The sequence below is a fragment of the Suricata suricatta genome, chromosome 8 (assembly GCF_006229205.1).
Source record: "Suricata suricatta isolate VVHF042 chromosome 8, meerkat_22Aug2017_6uvM2_HiC, whole genome shotgun sequence".
Lineage (NCBI taxonomy): Eukaryota > Metazoa > Chordata > Mammalia > Carnivora > Herpestidae > Suricata > Suricata suricatta.
Genome location: NC_043707.1, coordinates 113,134,395 through 113,140,456, shown reverse-complemented (window position 1 = coordinate 113,140,456; position 6,062 = coordinate 113,134,395). Strand labels below are relative to the sequence as shown.

Sequence of the window (6,062 nt, the reverse complement as noted above, 5' to 3'; positions counted from 1 at the left end):
CCTGGACTTTGGAGCATGTGTGCTCCAGCTCAATTGTTTGTCCGCCGACGGTCCCTCTGCCATTGCTGGACTTTTTCTGGGATTTGACTTGGGGTTGCTCTCTTCCTGTCCGTGTTTGGATTCCAGTCTTTCCTGGCTGGACCTCACTGCTCAGTTCCTTGGGTCGTTCCCAGGCAGCCTCAGCTGGTTACGGTTCTCCTCCTGGGCCGGCTGCTCCCAGAGGCCGGGGCCACCTCCGTGTCTACCCCAGGCTCCCTAGCCCACGGCCAGGCCCACAGCCGTGCTGGAACACGAGGATGACGGATGATTCCAGTGCCTCTGCTCATCTCTTGCAATCATCCGATGCCTCCCCTCCCCTTACGGTATTCTCCCTTCACTGATGGCTTTGGATGGAATTATAATAAAAAAGATTGATTAAAAGTTGGAAACTGTATAAGTGAAAATAAAAGCACTTAAGACCAGTAAGTATCATTTGAGCTTTAATGGAAAGAGAAAGCATGGTAAGATGGCATTTTAGGGGACGTTTCTCAGCTGGTAAGTGTCTTGACTTTGTTACCCCTCCTGGGAGTCTGTGGCTAGCTGTCCTCCCGTGGAATCCTGCCCAGGCAGGCGCTGGAGTGGAGTGTGAAGAACTTGGGCTTTGGGCTTGGATAAACCTGGGTGACTCACTTACTGGCTGAGTGACCTTCCTGAACCTCAGTTTCCTTTTCTGTCCTTTTCTACAATGGGGAGAAAGGAGGATGACAGAAGATAGTGCCAGGGCCAGAAGAAATGCCTGGCATGTAGTACCCCCCTTCAGAACACACCCAGAACCCAGCCACTTCCCTCCACATGTCCTGTCATGGCTGAGCACAGTCATCCGTCCCGTCTCCCCAGTCATCTATTCCCTACATCGTGACGTGGCGATCCTGTTAACATTCAGGTCACAGTATATCAATCCTCTGCTCAGAACCCCCACTGCTTTCGTCTCACACAGAGTAAAGCTGAGGTCAGCACAGCGGCTTCAGGGTCCCACATGCTCAATCTCCCCACCTGCCATCATCGCTATTTGCCCCCTTCCCTTCCCTCCAACCACAGTACCCTCCTTGTTCCCTAACGTGCCAGCCACATTCCTGCCTCAGGACCTTTGCATGTGCTGTGTCCTTTGCTGGAATGTTCTTCCCCTAGATCTCCTCATGGTTCCCTCTATCATCCCCTTCAGGTCTGTATTCAAATGTTACCTTCTCTGGGGTGCCCGGCTGGCTCAGTCAGAAAATCATATGACTCTTGGTCCTGGGGTTATGAGTTCGAGCCCCACCTTGGGTGTAGAGATTACTTAAGTAACCAAAACAAAACAAAAAGCTATTTTCTCTGTGAGGAACACCCTGTTCTTTCTGACTTAGTTTTATCTACGGCTCTTAACACACTCTAGTAATATCATACTATACATTTTACTTATTTCTATGTTGCTTGTCTTCCCAAGAGAAGGTAAGCTCTTTGAGAGCAGAGATTTTGTCTTTGTTTCCACCATTTGGAAAAATAACTAGCAAATAATCGGCACTCAATACATTTTTGCTGAATGAATGAACCGCTCATCATTATGGAGAGTGTCAAGTCGCTATCTACCTAGGCAATCAGGGATTGTCATTGTATGCCAGCTCTGGAGGGATGTTGCTTCAGAATGACTTTGTTAGCAAGGCACCGGAGGCCCTTGGTACAAAACCTGCCCCATGGTCCCCCTGCTTGGGGGCAGCTGGCTCAGGAGAAAGCTCCAAGTGCTAATTCTTGACCCAGCCTGAAAGTCAACATCGTCATTTGGGGCCAGCCAGTGGTCAGGGCTGCCCACTCCCTGGCATCCTCTATCTCTTATATCCAGGCACCCCAGCTATAAGAGCATCCAAGGCCAAGGTGGTCCTTCTCAAAGACTCATACTCAGCTGAGTCTCTCCATGGGAAAAGGGCACTCAGCCTCAGGTGGGTGGTCCTGCCAGGTGCCGGAAGGCTGAGGGGTTCAGTCTGTCTCCACCTGCCCCTCTAGAACATGCTGAGCCCTCAGCAGTGCCATCAATGTCTCCTCAGATCCGGGAGTCAGGGAGTCTGGTGGTGGAGTCACCTCAGAGCACAGAAAAAACACGATGGTGAAAGCCAGACCTGGGAGTGGGTCTTGGTCTTACCCACGATTACTTAAGTAGTTTCTTCAAAGGTGGGGGTGAGGGAAGCTTCGCCAGAGGTGGGAGATGCACCCAGGCCAGAAGGGTCTCTCCACACAGCACTTTCATGGCTAAAAGTGGCTTTGTCTGGATTCCGGAACAGACTTCTTCACTTTTTTTGTTTTGTTTTCTCCAAATGCCATGGACTTCTTTAGCAGTCTGGGGAAGCCTATGGAACCCTCTCAAATGGTGGAAACTCATTCTATCAAACTGCACTTCTAGCCATGGACCCCAGGTTAAATTGGCCGGTTAACACTCTTAGAAGACAAAGACTCCATTGCTTTGTAAAGGGTACAAACCCCGGCTTCTCCTGCATGCTGGGAGGGTGGGTCTGGGGAAAGGTGTGCGCATTTTGGCCCGAGTCTTGGGCGTGGGGAGAGCAGCCATACCCACAAGGCAGAGTGTGGACCCTTCGGGGGAGCCACAGGGAAGGAGACGTGTTGGGCTGCCTGTGGGGGAAGGAGTGAGCTGCATACTTCCCAGGGATGGAGGCCCATCTGTCAGGAGTTCTGGGCTCAGGCTGCTGTTGGGTGATTGATTCTCGGGTGGAAGAAGATTTTGGCAGATTTACCCTGAGGTCCTTTTGGAGGTGGATCGTGGCTGTCAGGTCTTTCTCCTTTACCAAGTGCTGAGCCATCCGGCCACCCTGTGCACTTTCTGCTGACTTCTGTTCGCCAGGCCCACACTAGGGATCTGCACCAGTGCCACCTCATGTTTGTTTTGAGAGAGAGAGAGAGAGAGAGAGAGAGAGAGAGAGAGAGAGAGAGAGAGAGAGCGCACTCTCGAGCGCACACACACGTTGGGGGAGGGGCAGAAAGAGAATCCCACTGACAGTGTGGTGGAGCTTGATGTAGGGCTCGAACTCATGGACCATGAGATCATGAGTCGGATGCTTAACCGACTGAACCACCCGGGCACCCCCTGCTCTAGGTCTTCTGAAGACACTGGGATTAAGGCTGGGGAAACGTCTTGCCATCCTGAGTCTGTCCCCCCCAAAACCATTCCTGGGCACATGGGGACCTGAAAACCATCTCACCCAGCCTCCCGCAGCTGTCTAGAGTTTCAGCTCCGAGCCTCAGATGGGGTCCCTCCGTACCGCTGTGGTATTGTTGCCATCCCCAACAGCTTCAGGGCCCTCAGCAGAGCCTAACAGAGTCTGAAATTGTCTGGGACACACCCCTGCGGTGTGGAGGAGGTAGACGAGGTGCGGGAGGGTAAGGGCCTTGCCCCAGTCATATCGCCTCTGGGTGGCAGAGCTGGTTCTGGAACATCAGCACCTGGCGTGCTCCCGCTGCCGAGCAGAGGCGGCCCAGGGTGGGAGAGATGCAGGGGGAAGGCAGCCTTGGGTCCCCCTTGACAAACACATCATGCTTCCCACCTAAACCACCTCCGTGGGTGGGGAGCCGGGGACTGGTCTATTAGCTTTCTCCCGCTGTCCCCCGAGGGTGCATTTGTCTGTTTTGCATTTTTTCCAGGCTGTAGTTAGACAACTCCCGGTCCTGGGGGGAGCGCTGCAAAGAGAAAATGTCAGGGCGACATGCCGCCAAGATAACATTAGCGAAATATCAAGTCCTTTATGATGTCAGGAGGGATTCCTTCCTGCGGCTGAAGCTGCCTAATGACATCATAAAATAGGCCTGCGGCAGCCACAGTCCCCCTGAGTCATCAATCAGGCCTGTCTGTGGAGGGCCCCAGCAACGGGGGGTGTAGGGGGTAGGAGGTGGGATGGAAGATTTGAAACTTAAAGGGGCCCCCCAACACAGAAGCACAGTGCTGAACCCAGGGACTGAAGACTCCCATGGCCCCTAGGAAGTGTCAGCCCCCTGGGGGCAGGCACGTCACCTAAGCCCCTCCAAGAGCTTGAGGACCAGTTGTCTGTCACTAATGGCTCCCTGGGAGGCCTCTGTCCAGGCCACAGTATGAGGGGGTGTAAGGCCAGGCTTCCTGTTTGCTGATATTGTCAGGCACATACCTAGGGCCCCTCGTCTGGAGCAATGGGTTGGAGAGTCACACCACTGGAGACACAGAGGAGGTCCTTGACCTGCAGGTTGTGTGTTTGCCTGTTTGTCCATCCATCTGTGTATACCTGGGGGTGTTTGCAACACATATACAGTACATGGATTATCTGTGTCTGCATCTGGCTGGGTGCGCATGCTCACGGCTGCGGCCCACTCCCGCCTGCCTCCTCTGCGTCACTCGCTGTTCCTGTGCCTCTCGGTCCCTGTGCTTGTGTTCTGATTGTGTCAAATGTTTGCAGATGCGGGCAAGGGGATGTAGAAGGGGATCCAGAAGACGGTAGAAAGAGCACTTCTGACTACCCTTGGTTGAGAACTTGGCACCAGAATAACCTTGGAAGATTTAAAGACCTACCCATGCCCCGGTCTCATTTCAGATCAATTAAATCAGAATCTCCGGAGTCAGGGTTTAGGTATTGTTTTTTTTTTAATTTTTAAAAAATGTTTTCTAATGCTTATTATTTTTGAGAGAGAAAGAGAATTCAAAGCAGGCTCCAGGCTCTGAGCTGTCAGCACAGAGCCCAACACGAAGCTCAAACCCACAGACCATGAGATCATGACCTGAGCTTAACCGACTGAGCCACCCAGGTGCCCCAGGTATTGGTATTATTAAGGGTTCCCCAGGTGGTTCTGAAGTGTAGCCGGGGTTGAGGATCATGGTGTCCAGATACTTGCTAATCCAAGGTTGGGGGCGGGGGGTGGTGGTTCATGGACCTGCCTCATCTGGGAGCTTCTAAGAAATGCAGAATATCAGGTCCCTCCCAGCTCCCCCCCCAACAATCTATATTTTAATGGGATCCCCGTGTAATCTGTACATCCATTGTAGTTTGAGAAGAGTAGAGCGGTGCTTCTCAACTCATTCAGGTCTGAGAGTTTCAGGTTTAGTAGGTCTGGGGCGGGGCCTAAGAATCTGCTTTTCTCAGGAGCTCCAGGTGGTGTTGATCTGGGGACCGTGCTTGGAGACCCCCTGGCTTAGCCTCTGTGCTGAGGGAGCCAGACTGTAGGAGAGTGAGTGCAGGGGTGTGTGCTGGGGGCATGGGGATGAGAAGGAAGTGGGAGTCACGGTCACCCAGGCAGATCATGGGTGGCTTGCCATCATCTTAGGTCCTCCATGTCCCTGACTCAGGGACATGTCAGTCTAGGGATGAAGGCAGTAAAGAGAATGCGTCTCCTGAGAGCGGCTGGCATTTCTCCCCCATTTCTGTTCCCTCCCCCACCCTACCCTTGTGTTAAGGAAAAGGATCTGGGGCTGCAAAAAAGTTAAATAAGGGCGCCTCACTGGTTCAGTAGGTAGAGCATGCGTGCAACTCTTGATCTCGGGGTCATGAGTTTGAGCCCCATGTTGGATGTAGACATTACTTAAAATATTTTTAAAAAAATATCACAAGGGAAAAGATCCAGGGCTGGACACTTCTTCATTCCCGAGAACCCCAGGCCAAAGAACCAGGTTTTCTCAGAGCCTGAGCTCATCAAGATGCCCACGTGCCTTCTTGGGGCTCAGTTGTTAGGGGGTCATATCCAGTTCTCCCAGGACGATCTCAGCATTTGATCTCAGGGTATGATTCTCAGCTTTTCATTCTCAAAAGTTTACATAATAAGCCAGGTTCCTCTATTGCTAATGGCTGCTGGGATGACCACAGTGTGGTGGTGGTAGAGGCGAGCAGGCCTAGAGGTGGGGTGGGAGGTGACTAGGAGTGCTCCCAAGGGGAAAGCCCTCTGGAGCTTGACCCCAGGCTCTGTCCTCCTGGTTTGGCTTCCTGGGTGAGCAGTGGGAGGGAGGACAGCCATCCACCAGCCACGGGACAGGGTTTACTCTGGTGGAGGTGATATGCCCGGGGTGGGGAGGGGGTGGCGGAAGT

At 52.8% G+C, this 6,062-nt stretch overlaps 1 long non-coding RNA gene across 1 annotated transcript; it reads right to left on the bottom strand.

Moving 5' to 3' along the window:
• Positions 1–466: 466 nt before the first annotated feature.
• LOC115299421 lies at positions 467–3,732 on the bottom strand. The gene is made up of 2 exons (XR_003912180.1): positions 3,225–3,732; positions 467–719 (listed from the first exon to the last, which is right to left on the bottom strand). It is a non-coding gene; the product is annotated as an uncharacterized LOC115299421 (long non-coding RNA).
• Positions 3,733–6,062: the final 2,330 nt, after the last annotated feature.